We start from the raw sequence: 10536 nt of genomic DNA, 5'->3' as shown, positions 1-10536 counted from the left end.
TTCTTCGTTGTCTCCTCTTACTTTTCTTTTGTAAACATTGTTTAAACCCCCACATATAAACAAGAGACACTGTTCTGCTGCCCAGCTCTAGAAATGTAACATCCTGAGATTTCCTCTTCAATGCCTGACACACATAAATAACACATCAGCTCGGAGTACATGACTCCACTAAAATATTTACATAGCATGAAGTAGCACTGGATAACTCTCAGCATTGCTTTGATTATTAGATCTTGCAAGTTTCATGTAAGTTATATTTTCCCACCCATGAATCTAAAACGCACTTGCACTTAAAGGATCAAAAGATAACGTTTATTTTCTGATCCTAGGTTGACCGTATTTCAAGGGGAACTGCAAAAGCTCATGCTAAGCAGTTTGCCCTCTGTTATCATTAAATGAAATTCCACTTGATAGTGCTGGGTAAACCAGCTGTTCATATTAGATCAGTACCCCTCATAAACATCGCAGAGTGGTGCATAATTTTAATATGATTAATGTAGCCTACTGCATGGGATTTAATGCACGTGCAGAAGCCTCTGAATGCTACTTAAGCTCACATAACCATTTCACTAGTGACCTAATGCTAAAGTCACATAAGTGTGTCAATAAAGCTGTTGAATTGAGATCTAATTATGTTTATTGTTTCTCATGAAATCCTCTCAACATTTCTATGAATGTATAAGAATAAACATTATATTAGCACTTCCTTTCCTAAATAAAAACCCTTATCAAACCTCATCAAGTTTACACTCCAATTATTATACGTTTTGTGTGTATGCTGTGAAAGAGTTTAGGAGAGTAATTACAGAAGCACTCTATCTGAAAAATATCATTGTAGCCATCACCTGTATGACTACTTAGGGATGTAACACCATTGGGCCAGATTGTTTCCTGCTTAACAGAGTGTGAGCCGATGAGCTGTACAAAGGAGAGTTCAATGGAGAATTTTCTCCAAAAGCCTCAGAGCACCAGAACAGCAGCTCCATAGCTGTCAATGAGTTGCAGCAGAGGCCATGGAGGATGTCCTAGCCAATAGGTCAGGGCAATTGCAGACCCTCACACTGAACTTCCATCTTCCAAAAACGTAAAGTTATCTGAACAATGGCATGTACGAAGTGACACAGGCCCAGTGCATAAGTGAGAACGATGCCCTGAGCAGGATCTCCATGGCTTTCATCAAAGTGGACTTTCATTTTCCTTTTATTTTGTATAGGACCTTTCAGACAAGACGTGGCTCACCCTTACCTAAGCAAAACCAGTGTTATTATAGAAATACAAGTGTACAGTTGATACCAAATTTTGCAATTTGGCTTATGCCCATATGGAACACCTAAAATCATTCCATCTGCAGGATCACCAGAGCATATTGTGCTCCAGCCCCATGCCAACACACCCTTTCTAGTCCTCAAACTTCTCTTAAGCCAAGGGAGGGTGAAGTCTGTTTTGTACTGCATTGCACAGACTGAGTAACTGAGATTTGATAATCCCAACCATATTCCTGTCATCAGAGTAAAGACATAAACACAGACTGTGATTACACTGTAGCAGGACTGGGAAGTCAGGCAAGAACCTGTAATGAAACACATATTTCCAGTAATAACAAAGGAAAAACTATTCTGTTTTCATTTCATGCAACTGTTCCATGCCAGACAATTTTCTAATTCCAGAAGTGTTGCAGACAACATGGCGGTGGAGGGTTCTATATTAGACTTTGTCCTAACAGATTAGGAGGAATGAATCAAAGAACTAAAAATTAATGGTATTTTAGGAGTAAGCAATCATGACTTGATCACTGTTATAATGGGTAAGTGGAACATAGTCCAGAGTAGTAATGTATATAGTTGGTGCTTTAGCAGGGCCAGTTTTACAAAGCTGAGAACACTTATGACCCAAATTAACTGGAAGGAAGAATTTAATCAGAAAAGTGTGAGTGATTATTAGAAATAATTAAAAGACATCTTGTTGGATGCCCAAAATCCACAAACAAAAAAGGCCATATTAGTTTAAAAAAAAACAAACTGACCTGGCTTAGAGAAGAAGTGAAGGCAGCTATAAAAATTAAAATATAGATATATAGCAAATGGAAGAAAGGGAAAGTTGATAGTAATGAATATAAAGTTAGGAATTGGGAAAACTGAAAATGAAATCAAAGGCCAAATGAGAAATCTATGACTAGTATAGATAAGGACAATACAAAAGGAGGTTTTTAATGATTATTAAGAAAAAATAATCCTAACCTATTATTGACCTATTACTAAATGGAAATATTAGAATTTTCAATAAAAATGCAGAAAAGGCAGAAGTGCTCAGCAAATTTTTCTCTTCTGCATTTGAAGAGAAAACAGATTATATAGTCCCAATACCTGGTGATAGCAACATGCTTTCTACTCCACTGGAGGATTTTCAATAAAAGCTACTAATGTCAGACATTTTCAGATCAGCAGGTCTAGATAACTTGCATGCAGGAATTTTAAAAGCTATCTGTGGAGCTTGTGGACTGTTAAAGTTGATTTTCAAGAAAGCAAACATTGTGCCAATTTTTAAAAAGGGTAAATGAGATGGCTCAGGTAATTATGAGCCTGTCAAATTAGCATTGACTCTGAGCAAGATAAGGGAGGGTCTGATATAGGATTCAGTTAATAAAAAACTAAACAAGGGTATTGTAATGAATGCCAAACACGTATTTATGAAAAATAGATCCTTTCAAATTAATTTGATATCTTTTTATGATTAGATTGCAAATTTGGTTGATAAAGGTAATGATGTTGATGCAATAGACTTTTCTAAGGCATTTGATTTGGTACTTCATGACATTTTGATTAAAAATTAGAATGATATAAAATGAACATGGCACACATGAAATTGATTAAAATTAAAAGAATGTCAGCCCTACATTTAGGATAGGGCACTGTATTCTGGGAAGCATGCTCTGGAAAAAAAATCTGGAGGGTTGTGTTGGATAACCAGCAGAACATGAGCTCCCAGGATGATGCTTAGGGTTGCATAAACTGAGGAATCTTGAGAAGGAGCAGAGAGATTATTTTACCTCTATATTTGTCACGGATGAAACTGTTGCTGGAATGTCCAGTTCTGGTGTCCAAAATTCAAGAAAGATATCAAGAAATTGGAGAAAAGTCAAAGGATGGTTAATAAGTTAGAAAATATACCTTGTAGCGATAGACTCAAAAAGCGCAGTCAATTCAGCACAGAGTTGGGGACCTTTTTTGGGCTGAGGGTCACGGACCCACAGAAAAATCACTTGGGGGCTTCGCTTCACACAAGTGAAAAGCAAAAAACAAAACAAAACAAAAAACCCCAAACACAAAAACAAACCCTCAGTGACATAGCATCTGACTGAGAAGGAAAAAGGCATTCACCCTCACACACAAGAGTGGGGTGGAGGGGCGGGGGAGGGAGGGATGGGCTAATAGATTTTGTGTACTCCAGCCCTTTGGTGGGGCAGTGGTGAAGGGGGCTTGAGCACCAGCACTGGCACTCCAATGCTGGGTTGGGAGCTCTGAGCCTTGGGGGCTGAATTCAGGCAAGCCAGGGGCTGGCCCTCATGCCTTAGGTTTCCCACCACTGATTTAACATGACAAAGAAAGAATAAGGGGTGACTTGATTACAGTCTGTGAATATCTACATGGGGAACAAATCTTTAATAATGGGCTCATCAGTATAGCAGGGAAAGGTGTCACTTGATCCAATGGCTTGAGGATGAAGCGAGGTAAATTCAAACTGAAAATAAGGCATTTGATTTTAATGGTGAGAGGAATTAACCACTGCAACAATTTACCAATGGTCATGATAGATTCTCCATCATTGCCCATTTTTAAATCACGGTGGGATGGTCCTAGAGCTATGTTCTAGAAATTATTTGGGAAACATCTCTGGCTTGTGTTATACAGGAGGTCAAAACCAGGGATCACAGTTCTGCCTTCCGGCCTTACAATCTGAGAACGTATGAAAAAATCTATGACTACGTCCAGAAATGTTGTATTACTCTTATGTACAACAACCTGTTCCGATTGCATTCAACATGAATCTCGATCCCATTATTTAGCGACCCACCCACTGGGACTCCCTCCCCACCCCTCCCAAAAAATTAACTTTAATACCCTTCTTCAGCATTACCCTAATATATCTGTAAGGTTGGAATTGAGGGTGCTTGGTTCATCACATGACTGGTCTGTGTCTCTATAAGATAAATAATAAACTACCACTTAATTTATAAACTACACATTTAGCTGTGTTTGTATAGAAGGATTGTACTGGCTTCTGAAGTATCCAGCTGTATTTAGTTTGAATGGTGACAAGATTGGGCCTTTATCACACTCAGGTATGGGGTATAGGGTAACTAAATGGTGTTTTTCAGATGCAATATATATTCATAGAATCCTGCAGGTAGCAGATGGAAAAAACCTTTTTGCTCTTCTTCCCAGTGTGGTATTAATTCTTCCTGCTGTTCCTGTGAACAAACAGAAAAATTAAATTACAATATGCAAGAGAGGATAAACAATGAACTAGGGAAACTGGCTAAATGGATTTCAGTGTATTCAGTCTCAGTAAAAAGTGAATTTAAAAAATAGGATTGAAGTGTAAACCCGGGAAACAAATAGGAAATATTTAATATGTGAAAAGTAATGGGCTTTCCATCTGAATAGCTACTGATAAGCAAAACAAAACAAATGTTAAGTTATTTTCTAGTGTGATAAGGATTGGCCCATGTTTTCAAAGGTGAATAATGATTTTGGATGCCTTGGTTTTTAAATGTTCACTTTGAGACACCCGAAAAAGTACCTGATTCTCAAAAATTGCTGAGCACTCTCCCTCTGAAAATCATGCCATACTTTTCATGGTGAACTGCTTGATTTGAACTGTAAGAATACTCAAAATCAGCATTGGTATACATTAGTATTGATATAACTGCATTTCTTTATTGTCTTTGTGCTCTCTGCAGAAGCATTTAGCAAACTATCTGTGAACAGTGTCAGGCTGCTAGTTGCCATGTATATTTTGAGTCTGACTCTCATTTGCTGTGTTAGGTCACAGTGAGTAGGTTACACAAAGGAGGTCACAATTGTTTTTCCTGCTTCCTGGTTATATGTCAACTTTCTCCTATATTCCTACTGCAGCTCACTCATCTCATGTGATCATGAGGGTCAATTCTGCTCAGCAAAATCCATTTTACCTTGGTTTCTCATAGAAGCTGTGTTTAATTGATCTCTCTGATCCCATGGAAAAGTCATACTGAATATTTTCACCTGATCTTAGTATACATTCAAAAGTTAAGTAAACATAGCTACACTGATATGAAAACTTCACACACCTGACCAATGTACCTCTGCCAGAGTAACCTCTAAAATACCTGCAGCTAACCTTATAGAAGAATGCTTCTGTCAACATAGTTACAGTTGTCTGGGGAGGTGATGTTCCTATAGTGACAGGAAAATCCTGACTTTGCTGTAGGTTATGTCTACCTGATGAGGTTATGCTGGCAAACTACTTTTATGACGTAGACATACCCTTGATGCCCGGTTCTCTCTGACTCTGGCAGGCAGTGAGAAAGAGGCAGAATTACAAGTAGGAACAAAGGAGGAAGAAATCAGATAACATTGGGAGGTTTTTGCCTGTTTTTTTCTTTAATCAAAACTTTACCTACTCAACTTGAGATGTATTCAAACTATTGGCCTGATTCTTATCCAACACTCAGTAACGAGACGCAAGAGTGACTTTGTGGAAGCCAATGGAAGTAAACCGATGTAAAACTGGGGAAGGAGTAAAACGAGACTTTGTACTGCATCTTTAATGAGCGTGCTAATTAGGATACAACAAGAAAATATCACTAAGTAAACCCTATAAAGCCTATAAACACTATAAATTTCTTTGTCTAGGCCTATTCATTCTTTTCAAATTGATGGGATTTCAACGACCTCATTATAATTATATATTGTGACAATAGTTATAACCCACTTTTAGGGTTTGTCTACACTTCATTCCTCTCTCTCAAGAGAGGAATGCAAATGCAGACACCCTAAATTGCAGATGAAGCGGGAATTTAAATATCCCACGCTTCATTTGCATAATTGTGTTATGGTGCTATTTTGATAGGAAAAACAGGGTTATTTCAAGATAAAACTCTTCCCTTTAAATAACCCTTACTCCTTTGAGTAAAGGTTATTTCAAGGGAAGGGTTTTATTTTAAATAACCCTATTTTTCCTCTCAAAATAGCGCTATTTCAAAATAGTGCCATAATGCAATTATTCAAATGAAGCGTGGGATATTTAAATCCCTGCTTCATTTGCAATTTTGGATGTCTGCATTTGTATTCCTCTCGAGAGAGAGGAATGAAGTGTAGATATACCCGTGGGGTACGTCTACACTGGCCCCTTTTCCGAAAGGGGCATGCTAATTTTACAGGTCGTAATAGGGAAATCCGCGGGGGATTTAAATATCCCCCGTGGCATTTAAATAAAAATGTCTGCCGCTTTTTTCCGACTTTTAGAAAAGCCGGAAAAGAGCGTCTACACTGGCCCCGATCCTCCGGAAAAAAGCCCTTTTCCGGAGGATCTCTTATTCCTACTTCGAAGGATCGGGGCCAGTGTAGACGCTCTTTTCCGGCTTTTCTAAAAGCCGGAAAAAAGCGGCGGACATTTTTATTTAAATGCCGTGGGGGATATTTAAATCCCCCGCGGATTTCCCTATTACGACCTGTAAAATTAGCATGCCCCTTTCGGAAAAGGGGCCAGTGTAGACGTAGTCGTGGAGAATGTGTTTACCTGAAATGGAATCCAAAGGGTACATCAATGTCTGTCCCACATCCCATCCCACAAACCATTGAGAATCTGTGCAAATGGATATGAGTCTACCCAACCCAAATCTTGCCTGTTCTCAACAAGGTTAAACCGGGGGGGAATTTGTCTGTTTGCTTATTGCTTTTATGGGTTTGGATTGCCTGCCGACTTCAGACAACTTGTTCTTAAACTGAAACATGTAATGCTCAGTTCAAATAGTGAAGAGAAAAGAACTGGCATGAAAAATCACAGAAGAGGTGGTAATAATACCAACAAAACATCTCTGTCTTTTTTTAACCAACACTTAACTTACTTCCTCACAAGACAGCATTATTGTTACAAGAAAATGAGTTCCCAGATTCCTTTCAAGACAATGATATTTTTATTTTTTGCCACGTATTTTTTGACAATTATTCCTCTGAATTTTGGAGTGTTTGCCTCAGTTTCCCCACCTTTAAACTAGCAGACAAATGTTTCTCTCACTGGCATTAGAACAAAATATATGAGAGGTGCCAAATTTGCACTAGTGTAAGTAATATTATTTCTAAAGATTACATACTACACACAAGATGACAGGTTTTTCAACAGTTCCCTTGGGAGTCATAATTCTAACTGTATGTAACATACTAATATTTCACAACCCAGAATGAAATCTTAGCTTGTGAACTAGCTCTCTGAATGTTTAAAACCATGATAACTGGGAATATTCTTTGACGTGTATTCCCAGAAGAAATGCATGAATGAAAGTTTGTGCTTCAGAGAGCATAGTTAGAATGATCTATTTGCTGTGAATTTAAATGCTACCTGAAACCCTCTGGATCTGGAATCATCCATTTCAATTAAGGTGCAAAGTTAGAAGATCATGATTATAAGCTTGATTATTAAAGTTAAATGGCAAGACTCCTGATTTCTACTGTGCATGATCAAGCCAGATTACCACTCCAATACTACCTGCCTCTTTCTACAGATTCAGGCTTATTTCTTATGATGCCTCTCACTCCCTTCTTCCTCTGTGTGCAGATGATACCAAGCTGGAAGTAGTTGCAAGTGTTTTGGAGGATAGGGTCATAATTAAAAATGATCTGGGCAAACTGGAGAAATGGTCTGAGGTAAATAAGATGAAATTTAATAAGGACAAATGCAAAATACTCTACTTAGGAACAATCAATTTCACACACACAGAATGGGATGTGGCTGTCTAGGAAGTAATACTGCAGAAAGATCTAAGGGTCATAATGGACCACAAGCTAAATATGAGTCAATAGTGTGACACTTGTAAAAAAATGCAAATCATTCTGGGATGTATTAACAGGAGTGCTGGGAACAAAATATGAGAAGTAATTCTTCCCCTCAACTCAGTGCTGATTAGGTATCATCCAGTTTACTTGTCCAGTTCTGGGCACCATATTTCAGGAAAGATGTGGAGAAATTGGAGAAGGTCCTGAGAAGAACAACAAAAATGATTAAAGGTCTAGAAAACATGAGCTATGAAGGAAGACTGAAAGAACTGAGTTTGTTTAGTTTAGAAAAGAGAAGACAGAGGGGACATGATAGCAGCTTTCAAGCATATAAAAGTGTTAGAAGGAGAAGAGAAAAAACTTATTTTCCTTAACCTCTGATGATAGGAGAAGAAGCAATGGGCTTAAATTCCAGCAAGGGAGGTTTAGGTTGGACATCAGGAAAAACTTCCTGCCTGTCAGGATGATTAAATGCTGGAATAAATTGCCTAGGAAAATTGTGAAATCTCCATCACTGGAGATATTTAAGAGCTGGTTACAGACATCTGCCTGGGATAATCTCTAGATCAGTGCTAATCAACATGTGACCCATTTGTTTGAGGCCCATGGTACAGTTTGGTTTTACACAAGGCTTAACACGTGGTCCATGGGCGGGAGCCAAAACATAAAAGTAGTTAATATAAAGGTTGATATGCAGTTTAGTAGTTAAATTCCTGGACTTTCATTGCTCATTAGAAGTGCTGTCATATGGGTGGAAATCAGGTAAATATCGCATTTTATTTATATCAGCAGAACTGACTTAAATGTGGCCTCTGTATTGTGTAGTCTTGCCTTAATCTTTGTATTTATGACCATCAGGGTGAAAGAAGCTATTTGCATGTATATACAAACACACTGAAGTTGCAGCCCTTGGCATGTGCTGAGCGTATCATTGTGGCTCCTGGGGCTTACAAAGTTGAGTAGCCCTGCTCTAGATGGTGCTTGGTCCTGCTGTGAGAGCAGGGGACTGGACTTGATGACCTTTCGAAGTCCCTTCCAGTTCTAATATTCTATATTCTTGCCTTTAGCATATAATTAGAAAATAAATTAATTAGAATGCAAATATTGTACTTTCATTTCATAATATACTATGCAGAGCCAGCCCAAGCTAAGGGCTGATGGGGCTACCGCCTGGGGCACCGCATGGGGCTGCTGCACATGGCCAGGAGCGGCACCGTGCTCCGGGGGTGCACAAATCGCTGGGCCAGCCGGGCTACTGCCCGGGGATAACTGCACAGGGCTGCCACACATGCGCCGGGTGAAGGGCCACGCATGCCCAGGCACAGTACCATGCTCCTGGGGTGCACGAGTGGCTCAGACCAGCCCTGATACTATGTAGAGAGGTATAAACAAGTCATTGTATGAAATTTTAATTTGTACTGACTTCACAGGCACTTATGTAGACTTGACGTATCCTTTGGAAGACCTTTACTTAGCCTTCACGGGTACACACACCTCTGATAGACAACCACTGCTTTGAAGGGTTTTCAATAATCATTCAGTTACAGTATAAATTGTTTTAATGTTTTGATGAATAAACATATTGGAATTAATGCTTTGGGGGGGTTGTCAAGGAACTGAGTAAAACCAAGCTCTTTGTATGAATAACAAAAACTAAATATCACTGTTTTAATGTTGCACAGTGAAAGTTTAACATCCTTATCTCTTTTGACCTTTGAGATCAGTACAAATATCTTCATTTTCAGACATTCACCAGGTGAAAGGAAATTGTTCTCACCAGAAGTCACTGAGCTTGGTTAACAACTGAATGTAAAACTTTTACCAGTTTCCTTTTCTTGGAGAGTAATAACAAAACAAACATGCAGTAAGTCATGATGCAGAGCATGAAATCACATTTTTCATTTAAACCTGATCAAGACTTATCACAGACAGATATTCTAAAGGGGTTAATGTTTTGCTCTCTCTTCATTGTTTTCCAATTATTCCAGACAGGTTTTCCTTTGCAAAACAAGTTAAAATAAAAATTCGACTTAAAGGACATTATATGATTATTTTAATTATCTGTCATCTTTCTTTGTTTCATTTACTTTTAGTATTTATCTGTTCATCACTAAATACTTAAATGTATTCTGCATGCTCTCTATGCCTATTGAAAACTTTAAAAACATTCTTTAAATTATTTTAGAAGACTTAACTGTTTTACAACTGTTCACTACTAGATAATACTGGATAGACAAATTCTTTTGCTCTATCAGCCTTGTATAAGCATTCTTAAAATTAGAAATACTAAAATGTTGATGCTTTAGCTATCAAAAAGGATGGATTTAATGAAATTTCTAATGTCTCAAACAGCATACCGCACAGCTGCAATCACCTTTTCCCTTGTTTGCTATGGCCGCAAAGTTCAGGTTGATTACAGTACAAGGTGTCTCTCTCTCTCTCTCACACACACACACACACACACACACACACACACACACACACACACACACACACACAGACT

The sequence above is a fragment of the Pelodiscus sinensis genome, chromosome 6, assembly GCF_052426305.1.
Source record: "Pelodiscus sinensis isolate ZL-2025 chromosome 6, ASM5242630v1, whole genome shotgun sequence".
In the NCBI taxonomy this organism is placed as follows: domain Eukaryota; kingdom Metazoa; phylum Chordata; order Testudines; family Trionychidae; genus Pelodiscus; species Pelodiscus sinensis.
This window is presented reverse-complemented; position numbering follows the sequence as displayed.